This window comes from Humulus lupulus, chromosome 4, assembly GCF_963169125.1.
Source record: "Humulus lupulus chromosome 4, drHumLupu1.1, whole genome shotgun sequence".
In the NCBI taxonomy this organism is placed as follows: Eukaryota; Viridiplantae; Streptophyta; class Magnoliopsida; order Rosales; family Cannabaceae; genus Humulus; species Humulus lupulus.
In genome coordinates, this window is record NC_084796.1 from 85,261,781 (window position 1) to 85,274,826 (window position 13,046).

Below are 13,046 nucleotides of genomic sequence, written 5' to 3' on the forward strand. Positions count from 1 at the left end.
ATGCCCTCCTGGCACACTAATCAAGGCCCTTAAGCCTCACTAGCGAATTTGGGGTCGTTACACGCTGTGTCTTTTTCCTATGCGGGCCAGGACTCTTCCTTCTCTAGGTCGCAGCCCGTGTCTGCTTTTGAGCCTTTTACTTCCGTGATAAATCCTCAGGCGCCGCGACTTAAACATCATCAAGTCACATCCCATGTCCAATTTTTCCCTTTGTTGAGCCTCTGTCTAAGTCGTGACTTGTAAGTCCAAGTCGCGACACTAATTTCATCCAGCAACTATGCATCTCTGACTTCGCCTTGAGTCATGACTTATAAACCCAAGTTGCGACCCTAATTCAATTTTTTCTCAGATTAGGTCTTTCAACTCATCTCTTCATCAAAACTCGTCTTTTAATCATCCTTAGCCTAATTTTGAGTCCAACAACCGCCAAGAGCCTCGCTTTTCCACCATTTTCACTTCTTTTTACATTATTCTCATGATTCATCACACCATCCTACAACAAAGACAAACAAAAGCGTAATCTTGCACAAAACACACATAAAGACTCAAGATTACCACAAAAACACATTCTAAAATGACGTTAAAATGAAGTTATCAGTCTGGAAACAAGAAGGCGGAGGTTCTGATTCTGAAGATGAGGAAAAGGTGTCATGTGCCAAGAACATCCTAGACGTCATGTTACTAAAAGGGTTCAAGATGCCGGACATACCCGCCTATACTGGAAACAGTGACCCCAGAGATCATTTGTCGCGCTACGATTGCATGATGACTGTAACCCATGTTTCTGACAATGGCAAATGCATGTGCTTCTCAATCACTTTAGCTGTACCCGTCGAAGAGTGGTGGAAAAGGCTCAAGACGGGATCAATCCAATCTTTGTCCAAATTGCAATCAGCTTTCTATAAACAATTTGTGGCCGCCCAAAAACTGGACATGGAAGTCAGTGAGCTGGCCAACATCAAGCAATATCCTACTGAAACCCTTAGGGCTTACATTCAACGCTTCATGGAGGAAGCCTCAAAGACTAAGGTGGATGATAGACAGTGCCTAGTAGCTCTCCAATCCAGAATTAGAGTTGGATCCCCTCTCTGGGATGACATGCAACGCAGCAAGACGGCCACCCTCGAAGAATTTATAAGGATGACACAAGGCTTCATCAACTAGGAAGAGACCTGAATCCAAGCCTTCGGATGGTAGCCAGCATCCCAGTCCATAGCACAAACCCTTCCTAGGTATGGAGCTCAGTACCTAGAAAACCTCTATCAGGCACCTCCAGCGGTGTCTGGATCCCTCGGGATGTCGTTCATGGCCTAGACTGTCTATAGACCCACTTCATTAGGATATGCTCCAGCTCTGTCAGCCCCTTTCTCTGGTTAAGGAGCAGCACCAACCGGATATAGTGCTCCGGAGATACCCAACCATCCCAGACCAGAGCGACTGAGGAAAGCATCCACCCTTCCCATGGAAAAATATTTGGCAAAATTAAGAACCAGTCCGAGCCCACGAAGAAGGTAAAGAGCGGGTACGAACCCCAATATACGAAGTATACAAACTTTGTGGATACCCGGGAAAACATCTACCTGGCAATGGGCAACGTAGTCCATTACCAGAAACCAAGCCCCATGTTTAAAGGGGGAAAGAATTTGAGCGAAACCAACAAAAGGTGTGCCTACCATAAGGACGTGGGCTACACAATCGAAGAATGCCATAAGCTGAAGGATGAGATCGAAAATTTGATCAAACTGGGACATCTCCACTAGTGGGTCAGAATGCCAACAGGAGTTCCGGGACTGCCAACAGCTCTCAGACAATCTTTGGCCCAGGGCGGACAGGGACCATACTGAACTCCTTAGGGAGGGTATGCTTCGTGATCGAGAGCACAGGCCCCTCAAGGAGGCCCAATAATGCAATCGCATGGAGGTCCTATGGCTCCCGGGCCCGAGATGCCATATCTTCCCGGAACCACGCCTCCTCGAGTAGATGGCCACCATATCAGAGTCCACATCTAGGAGAACTGTCTCAGAATGATCTAATGAGATACCTCAGCAAGCTCGATCACGACCATGAGGTGTGCACATTGGTCCAAACTTCAGCCCAGCGCCCAAATCTGATGAACCTACCCATACGTTTACGAAGGAAGATGCCCGGAACGTTCATTTCTCGCATCACGACCCATTTGTCATTGATGCCCAAATCGCCAACAAACGAGTATCCTGAGTGTTTGTGGATGACTGAAGATGCGTCAATGTCCTATTCAAGCCAGCCTTCACTGCGATTGGGCTAACAGAGGCAGACCTAGCCTCCTGCCCTACGCAGATCTATGTCTTTAATGGGGATTCGTTGCTCCCGTGAGCCAGATTCAACTCCTCGTGATGCTGGGGAACGAGGTATAGAGCTTGTTCAAGTACTGCACCTTTGTGGTGATGGATTTCCCTACTGCGTACAATGTGATCTTTGGACGCCCTGCTCTAGTTGACTTTAGCACCATCATCTCCATCTGCCATCTATGCATGAAGTTCATGTGTGATAATGGCAGAGTAGGAACTGTACGGGGAGATCAGAAGAGTGTCCAGAAATGTTATCAAGTCTCCGCCTGAAAAATCTTCATGGTCCGCGAAGAGCCTCTCAAAGGGGAAAACGTTGATCCAATCCCACCACCACAACCAGCACGGAGGGTGGTTGATAACTCCATTTTAGTGTCATTTTAGGATGTGTTTTTGTTGTAATCTTGAGTCTTTTTGTTTGTATTGTGCAAGATTACGCTTGTGTTTGTCTTTGTTGTAGGATGGTGTTATGAATTATGAGCTAAACGCAGAAAGAAGAAGAAATGGTGGAAAAATGGAACCTTTGGCTGTTGTTTGAGTCAAATTGGCATCAAGGAGGAGTTAGGAGAAGTTTTCATGAAGGTCAGACATAAAATGATCAAGTTTTGAAAAAAAAAATAGAATTAGAGTCGCGACATGGGCTTAAGGGCCACAACTCTAGCAAAGTCAGAAACTACCCAAATCTGGCAGGAATTAAGTCACGGCATGCCCTTTAGGGCCACGACTTGATGAGTGGCAAAGAGCAAAGAAAATCTGGGTTTTCACATGGGCCGCAGCATGGAGTTTAAGGGCCGCAGAGATTGAAGAAGGAGGCGCAAATCTCCTTGGCATTTTGAAGATACGGGTCGCGGCATGGAAATGCAAGAGCTGTGGCGCGCCTCCCTGAAGAGAAAAAAATATATTATTTAGGCTTACAACATTATAAATTAAGATATGGATTAGGGTTTTTAATTATGAATATTCAAAGACTTCTTGGATTCGGGATTAGCAGCTGTTCAACATTATTGATATATTTTTCTTCACATTTCTCTTAGTTTTTAGTAGTTTAATTTTATGTTTCTGAACAACTATTTTATGATTTTAGTTATGTCTGATATGAACTTAACATATGTTCTAGAGTTTAATGTAGTCACTTGGATATTTGTTAATTTTCTATGAAGTTTATATAATTTCTTCTTTTTCTATCCTTTATCTATATGATTTGTGTTTAATGCGTGTGGATAATTGATCACTATTTACATGATTTATGATTTTGATTCGAGATCCGAGATCCGAGAGGGGAGAGTTGAATATTCTATAATCATATAGACATAAACTGCATATAGGACGATAGTACCTATAGGGTTTGTGTAGCGCTTAGGGTTAATATGATTCATGCCTGCTATATTTTAAAACTTATCACATATATGTAGAAAGTTTGCATATAGGTTGAGATCTTTTTATCTTGAAAAAGAATTAGGATTGTTTTAGTTAACCCGCTATTAGGATAGAAATTGAAGAATTATATGCGCTGATTAGTAAGATTAACAAGTTGAAAAGTTGATGAAGTTAACACCCTAGGTTTTTAAATTCTTGAATCAATCTTTATTATTGCAAAGTTTATTTCAATTTTAAGTCTTAGTTTAAAAATAACTCTATTTTTGACAACCAAATAGAAATTTAAAAGCAATTATTGGTAATTGGTTGATAGTCCTTATGGGAACGATACTTTACTTACTATTATATTACTTGAATCGATTGTGTATACTTGCACATCATATTTTATTTCTTGAATGGAGTGAGGGATGACGCAATAAGGTTGAGGCTATTTCCATTTTCACTAAGGGACCGAGCAAAGAGTTGGTTGATTTCCCTACAAGCTAATTCTATTACAACATGGGAGGAGTTAGCCCAAAAGTTCCTTGCAAAATTCTTTCCTCCATCCAAGGTTGCACAGTTGAGAGGGGAGATTAATAATTTCTACCAGACAGAAGGGGAATCGTTGTATGATGCATGGGAAAGATTTAAAGAATTGTTAAGGAAGTTCCCACATCATGGTATAGAGAAGTGGATGCTGGTCCATAATTTTTATAATGGGTTGAATGGTACCATTCGTACCATAATAGATGCTGCAGCAGGAGGTGCGTTCATGAGAAAGAGTGCTAATGAGGCGTACGAATTGCTAGAGGAGATGGCAACGAATAACTACCAATGGCCAACTGAAAGGGGACAAACCAAGAAGGTGGCTGGTATGATTGAATTAGATTCCATTACAATGCTTACAGCGGAAGTGGCAGCTTTAACGAAGCAGTTACAACAGAGCAACCTATCAGCCCAACCCATGCAAGTTCAGAGTTTATGTAGGGCATGTGGGAATGCTCATCTATTAAATCAATGTCATGCCATAAATATGAATAATTTACCTATGGAACAAGTTCAAGCTATAGGAAATTTTCAAAGACCAACCAAAAATCCCTTTTCGATGTCATATAACCAAGGGTGGAGGAATCATCCTAACTTCTCATGGACAAATAATCAAGCTGCACAACAGCCTTTCCCTCAAATTCAGCAACAATTTCCACCTCCACAGCCACAACCACATCATCCAACACATATGAAACAACCTGAACTACAGTTCGATGTACTGAACTAGTTCATGACAGAAACTATGGCATCTATCAGGAGTTTGAAGACTCAAATGGGGTAGTTGGCTACTTTATTGACAAACCTTGCTCAAGGGAACTTACCAAGCACTACTGAGGTAAACCCAAAAGAGCATTGCAATGCAATATCCTTGAGGAATGGCAAGGAGTTAAAAGTGCCTCTAGTGGATGACAAGAAAAAGAAGATAGAGGATCAACTTGCCACTAGTCCAGCACAAGAGGATATTACTAAAGACTTTCCAAAGAAAGAGAAGTCGAAATATACCGAGTCTACGCCAAAGATTCCTTATCCTCAACGGTTCCAAAAGGCCAATCTTGACAAACAATTCTTCAAATTTCTTGAGGTATTTAAGAAATTTCACATCAATATCTCGTTTGTTGAGGCACTTGAACAGATGCCGAGTTATGTGAAGTTTATGAAAGAAATTTTGACAAAGAAAAGGATACTGGAGGATTATGAGACAGTGGCACTTACTGAGGAGTGCAGTGCAATAATTTAAAAGAAACTACCTCCCAAGCTTGAAGATTCTATAGGGGGTTCAGTAGGAACCAAGGCTTTATGTGATTTGAGGGCTAGTATAAATTTAATGCCTCTATCTATTTTTAGAAAGTTAAAATTGGGAAAGGCTCAATCAACTACCGTATCTTTATAAATGGCAGATCATTCAGTAAAGCATCCCAGGGGTATTATTGAGGATGTTCTAGTAAAGGTGGACAAATTCATTTTCCTACAGATTTTATTATTCTTGATATGGAGGAAGATGAAAATATTCCCATTATTCTTGGAAGGCTATTTTTAGCAACTGGTAGGGCCTTAATAGATGTGAAAAAAATGCGAATTGAAGTTGTGAGTGCAAAAAGAAGAGGTAACATTTAAAGTCTTTCCAGCAACGGAGGTTCCAATTTTTTGTAGAATTGGTGTGGTGGAAAATGAGGGTGATAAGCTCGAAGTTACTAAGAAGAAAACTATGGTGACAGGTGGAAAACGAGCAGTTCGTTCGAAAGTGAAAAAGATCTTTAGTGATAAAGCTCGATTGTTTCATGAGCGGTGGAAAGTGCCAAAAATATGCAATACCAAGAAAAGAGCATCTTCTCATGATACTATGGCTCTCAGGGATATGAGGGGTGGTTTGGATCCAAGTTGATTATGAAACAAAATGTAGAGTCCCAGAACTTTACGTAGATAGTAGTAGTAGTAGTAGTAGTAGTAGTAGTAGTAGTAGTAATAGCTAGTAGTAGTTATAGTATGTTTATTACTATGGATTTTGGTTCAAGTCGGGACTTAGTTGAACATTCGTAGAAACACTTATAGATTTTATAAGTTTAACCTATAGTTTAAGAATATTAATTATAACATAAGGTTTGATTAATATAGCTGATTATAAAGATGTCATTTATTATACTATAAGGTTTAGATAGGATTAATAAGAACATGACACTTGTCGTGTGCAGGTTTATTTAAGGATTTAACTATAGTTTAAATAGAAAGAAAGTTCAAGAAAGCTCTAGAATCTTCCAAGAACATTAAGAGTATGACATTTGTCACAACCTTGTTTATTTGAGGATTTAAGCATTTAATTCAAAAATAGAGGTTTCTAGAAGCTCTAGACCCTTCCAGAACCTGTTGGAATCTCGTATTACTCAGTCAAACCTGTTTAATCATTTCAAATTAAGCTGATAATGTGCAATTACGTGTTTAATATATTCATGTATGCCGATATATCGCATCCTAGGATCCGATGCATCGCCACACGGGGAATACGAAAAACACGTGAACTTCGCACAAACGAAACGACGAGCACTCGGGTCATAAGCCCAGGCGATATATCGCCCCTAGGGCTATGTTTTCAAATGTCTTTGAAACCGAGATCAATTCATTCCTTAACCTCTTGACTAGCCTCTGAACGTTTTGATCGAGTCTTAAGCCTTTGTTGAACGAATATTCAAATATTTTTCAATTAATACTCATTATTTTTATTCAAGCTAAAAGGAGGTGGTTCACTCCTTGAACTCTATAAATAGGACCTAGTACCGAGCCATTTCTCTCATTCTTCAAGCTGTGTTCAGAGCCTTCAAGCTGCTAGGGTTACTATAGAGTGATAAACACTTGGGTTTGGGTATAAGCTTTATCATTTTAAGCTATGTTTCTTTAGTTTGTTTATCATTTTAAACACTTGGGAAGTAAGATAATAGTGTGTTTTTCTATATCAAGGTGTAGTTCGGTTCTAGTACATCCAAAGGTATTCCTAATCTTAAGTTCATTTCTGTATGTTTCTTTAGTTTCTTTTAGTTTTCTTTACTCAAATCCTAACTCATTGTTTCCATTCTTGGTTAGGTATTTAAGTTCTTTGAACTTAAGGTTTCATTTCGGTAAGCTTCTTCTTGATTGGTTAGTTCATTTCTTTATCATCTCTTTCTTTAGAAATACTCACATTCTTATTGTTGGTTTTAGGAGTGTTCCAAATCCCGTCCTTGCTCTCATATCCCAGTTTTGGTAAGGAAAATAGGATAGAATTATATATGTTTATATGATATGTTATGTTATCTTATGTTATGTTATGTTATGTTTACATTATGTATAGTATGTTTATAGACCTTGGGCATGTGACTTGTATGGCTAACAAGCCTCAGTAAATTATGGGCATATGACTTGCTTGGCTAGCAAGCCCCACCAATATATTGGGCATATGACTTGTTTAGTTAACAAGCCCCAAGTAGTATAATGGCCATTGTGGTATATGACATATGTTTATAGTATATGTTTATGATATAGTTTATGTATATGTTTTATGTTTTTAGTAGATTTTCCTTGCTGGGCATTAGGCTCATTCCTTTATTTTTATGTATGCAGGAAAATAGATATGGCAGCAGAAGGATTCGTGGTAGCTTGGCTTGTGTATTGAGGAAGAATGGATTCGATGGACTACGTGAACGATTCGAGGACGACGTTATTTTCAGTCTTTTTAGTTATATTCTATGTATTTTCCGCACTTATTTTTGTAAACAATTTCATTTAAGTTTAAAGTTATGTATTATTTTCAAACAATGGGATCCCATACCCCGAATTTATGTATTTCGACATTTACTTTAGAGTTTTTAATAAAGTTGTGAATGTTTCTTCTGTATGTTTTCTCAAAAATAGTGTCTATGTATAGTAGTTTTAATGGTCCAAAGTCTTAGAATTAGTTGGGTCATTACAGTTGGTATCAGAGCAACAGTTCTTTCGCATGAAGTTCTCCTTGATACACACGCTCAAGCTCCGAATCTAACCGCCCGCAAAGAAAGTGTTTATGTTATAGTTATTATGTTTATATGTATAGCTAACGTTTTTGTCTTATGTTTATAGTTAAGAATGAATGGAGCATTAACTTATGGGGATATGTAACGCCCTGGATAGCCAAGACCGTTACACTGTGTGTTTATAAAGGTGTTAGACTTGCTAAGCAAGTCATTTAATTAAAATGTGTTACTAAAACTATAGTGGAACTAGGGTTAAAAGATTTTGGTCTCAAAAGCCGCAATTTTTATAAATAAAAATTTTCTATTTACACGAGATCCCAAAAATAACAAGTTTAGAACCATTTCTAAAGATTCAAGATTTAAACACAATAATTAGCCATTCTAAGGCAAAACAGACTATTAGGCATTCCTTGTCCTGATCCACACCTCGGCCATGGCGGCCGAACAGCTGACTATGTACATTCAGCCCCGCAGCTCTCCATCTTAGGATTGGTCCAACTTGCCTTTGCCTTTACCTGCACAGGGTAGCACCCGTGAGCCAAGGCCCAGCAAGAAAACACATTAATAGAGCATAAACAATCAATAGACAATCCAATATCTCATATCACAATAACATGATCTCATCAGTCTAAGTATCCATGATAATCAAACATTCAGCATACCAAACATATCACTTTATATCAATAATCAATTCACAAATGATAACTAGGGTTAGCGCCCTTATGTCGCACCCTCTATTTATCCCACTAACTCCGGCCCGCTTAAACCGAGCTCAGTGAATATTAAGCTGTCCTCGGCTACCAGTGGCCAAGCTGCGCCCTGTGCGCAAATATTGTATACGGCACCCTTAGACTTTTCATCACATGTCCCATGGCATAATACCATCTTTGACATTATACAGGTATTGGGAGCACTTAGTCCCATCACAAACACATAACCGGGTGCAGTTTTCTTACCTTTAAATTCGCTAGCTTCGGTCGCTTTGATCCTTGAGCACGATCCCCCTTGAGCCCTAGTGCACACCTAGTCACAACCATAGATCAGAATCATCACCATCCTTAAGTCCAAAACCTAACCTCAGGTCCCATCCCGAGCCCTCGGGAAGCCCCAATTCCACCAAACGGGGTGGTGGAATTGAACCCCGAACCCCCGGCCAAAAACCCTTGAAAATAACTCAAAAACCCCTTTCTGGAAATAGGGTAGCGCTATAGCACTCTAAGGAGGGCGCTACAGCACTACAAACAGAGCCCAAAATTATCCCAGGGTATATGTCCTAGTGCTACAGCGCCCAAAGGCTAGCGCTGTAGCGCTAGTCACAGAACAGCAAATGCTGTTTTTCCCTCCTTCGATTTTCCCCGAGCCAAACCTTACCAAAACTTCTCCAAACATCAACCAAACTTAGAATCAAGCTTACTAACATGTCTAACTCATCCCAAGCATCCCAACCACATAAAATTTTAACACATGCACTCCCAATCTCAAAATTCACCATGGTTGAAACTCAAACTCGGAAACTTCAGCAAAACAACCAAAACCTCATAATTTAGAGCTAGAATTTCATACCTTCAATGGGGATTCAACCTTAAGTTAGCCTCTACACCTCCTTGGCTTACTTCTCCTCAAACCCTTAGCTTGAATTCCCTAGAATTCCCATCAAATTTAGCTTAGACATCTTAGTTCAACATGGAAACCAGAAACTGAAGAAAACCTCAAAGTCTTACCTCAACTAATGAATAACCCCAGCTAGATTTCCCCAATCTAATCAAGACCTCAAGCTCAAAATCTCAGCCTTAAGCTCCCTTGATTCTAGCCTCAAATCCCCAGATGAAAATGATGAAGAGGTCCCAAACCGACCTTGGAAATGCCCTGCTTTTCCTTCCCTTTTCTTTCCCTTCTTTTTCTTTCTTTCCTTTCCTCCAGACTTCTATTTCTTTCTACAAGTTCCACTAAGTGTAAAGATTTAGTCATACCTATCCTTTATAAGTCAAATGACCACAATACCCTCCCCTTTAATTCTAAGTCTTTTAATCCACCTACGGGCATTTTGGTCATTTCACCCAATTCCCGCTAATTCCTCGAGTGTCTCTAATATTTATCGCTTACTTCCCAACGCCTAACCAAACACCAACTATATTCTCCAATATCAAAATAGACCCCAATATATTCTCTAAATTCCCATATATACCCCCAGGCTCACCCCAAGCCGGGTATAAATCCCCGCCGTGACTTTTTTGCTAAACCACTCACGAGGATCGTCTTGAATCACAAATCACAAATATATCCACATAATAATGTGGTCTCGACAATTTATCACATATATGCACAATTATGCCCTCGACGGGCCCAAAATTACGATTATGCCCTTCTAACCTAATCAGGGCCTACATGCATACTAATACACATAGTCATGCATCTCAGATATTCAAATAGTCATATAACATACTTTTAATCATTAAATCGCATAAATTCCAATTATGCCTTCCTGTCACACTAATCAAGGCCCTTAAGCCTTATTAGTAAATTTGGGTCGTTACAGGATATCTGAGCCATTAAGGCCTTGAAAAGAATTAGAGAACCAAGAAACACCGTAGGAGTGCTAGAAAGAATCACTCGGAGACTACTCTTATTCCACAAGGAGATAGGTCACCTCCAAGAAACTAAGCAAATCATAATGAGAGTTGCGGAGCAATATGTTTTAGTAATTAGACTTTTTAAAGATTATCCTACTATAATTGCAACTTTAGAAGATATATGGGAAACGATAGATGATGAATTACCAGTAGCTATGAGATATTATTTTCTCATACTTAGGTTCACTTCTAAAATGGAATTTCAATTCACAAATGAGCAAAAAACTTAGAATTTTTACAAATCTTCCTCGAGGGCATTTTGAGGCTCAAGATAATGATGACTATGAAGAGATAGATGACGATATGTTAGATAAAGGATCAGATGTAGAAGATCCTGATTTTTAAGAATAGATTAGTTTCTTATATATTTTTTTTATTTACATTTGTGATTGTAAATAGTGAAAACTTTTTTTCCAAATAAATATCATTGTTATTTTGATGACATGTATGAGTTTGATTTTCTTTTGCAATCATAATAAATAATAAATTTAATAAATAATGACTAAGTTCTTGTAAAATTAATTCTTGTAATTAGAAATTCTTGTAAAATTAATTACTTGCAATTTTTTTTTCTTTTTGAGCTGACTTTGTTTTCTTGCTCTTGTGTTTTCTCAGGTAATTTACTATATGAACGAGCAAGAAGACATTGAACTAGCTCCTATTGACCCCGAGATTGAAAGAACAATTAGAAGAAGACTAAGAGAACAACGGGCTCAAAATCGCTTTAATATGGCTGAAGAGGTTGAAGGAGTTGAGGGTGCTAATAATGTCACGAATGCAATTGCTATGGCTGATGATAGAGAGAGAGCCATAAGGGAGTACGCTGCCCCCATGTTTAATGAGCTCAATCCGGGCATTGTTAGACCTGAAATACAAGCACCCCAATTTGAATTAAAGCCCATGATGTTCCAAATGTTGCAAACAGTGGGTCAATTTAGTGGGCTGCCTACTGAGGATCCTCATCTTCATCTTCATTCATTTTTGGAGGTGAGTGACTCCTTCAAGCTACAAGGAGTGATTGATGAGGCCCTAAGGTTGAAATTGTTCCCTTTCTCTTTGAGGGATCGAGCTAGAGCTTGGCTCAACACTCTTCCTCTCGGCTCGGTGACTACATGGAATGAGTTGGCTGAAAAATTCCTGATGAAGTACTTTCCCCCTACCAAAAATGCCAAGTTTCGCAATGAAATCATGTCATTTCAGCAGCTGGAAGATGAATCATTCTGTGAAGCGTGGGAGAGATTCAAGGAATTATTGAGAAAGTGCCCACACCACGGGATCCCACATTGTATACAAATGGAGACTTTCTACAATGGGCTCAATTCTTCCACTCGTATGGTGTTAGATGCTTCAGCCAATGGGGCTATTCTCTCTAAGTCCTATAATGAAGCCTATGAGATTTTGGAGAGGATAGCTAGCAACAATTATCAATGGTCCAATGGTAGAGCCTCAACAAGTCAAAAAGTGGCTGGTATACTTGAAGTTGATGCATTGACAGCTTTGACAGCTCAAGTTTCTTCAATGACTAACCTTCTCAAGAACATGAGTTTGGGGGGAATGGTACAGCCAGCTGCTATGGGCCAAGTGGCAGATGTTTCTTGTGTTTATTGTGGAGATGGGCACACATTTGACAGCTATCCATCAAATCCTGCATCAGTTTGTTACTTGGGGAATCAAAATGTGAGCCGTAACAACCCATATTCAAACTCTTACAATCCGGGTTGGAGGAACCATCAGAACTTCTCATGGGGGGGTCAAGGAGCTAGTTCAAGTGGAGCACCCATGCAAAACAAGCCTACATATCCACCGGGGTTTTCTCAACAACAACAAAGAGCTCAACCACCTCATCCTCACGTGTCTCAATCAAGCTCTTTAGAGAGTTTAATGAAGGAATATATGGCCAAGAACGATGCTGTAATTCAGAGTCAAGCGGAATCCTTGAGGAATCTAGAAAATCAGTTGGGGCAGCTTGCTAATGAGCTAAGGAATAGACCACAAGGCACTTTGCCTAGTGATACAGAAAATCCAAGAAAAGATGGCAAGGAGCATTGCAAGGCGGTTACCTTGAGAAGTGGCAAAAATGTGGAACTTACTGAGGATAATTGTGCCAGAAACAGCGAGCCCACTTCAATCCAAAGTAGTGGGGACAAAGGAGACAAAGCTGTGAAATCAAAAGAATTAAATGCTGATCCTGAAGCAATTGCTGCAGCAAT

General features: G+C 39.6%; 2 non-coding genes across 2 annotated transcripts; both read right to left on the minus strand.

Moving 5' to 3' along the window:
- Positions 1-4,256: 4,256 nt before the first annotated feature.
- LOC133833239 (small nucleolar RNA R71) lies at positions 4,257-4,364 on the minus strand. The gene has a single exon (XR_009892633.1). It is a non-coding gene; the product is annotated as a small nucleolar RNA R71 (small nucleolar RNA).
- A 7,643-nt stretch (positions 4,365-12,007) lies between these two features.
- On the minus strand, positions 12,008-12,113 carry LOC133833660 (small nucleolar RNA R71). Its single transcript, XR_009893028.1, has one exon. It is a non-coding gene; the product is annotated as a small nucleolar RNA R71 (small nucleolar RNA).
- Between the last annotated feature and the right edge of the window lie 933 nt (positions 12,114-13,046).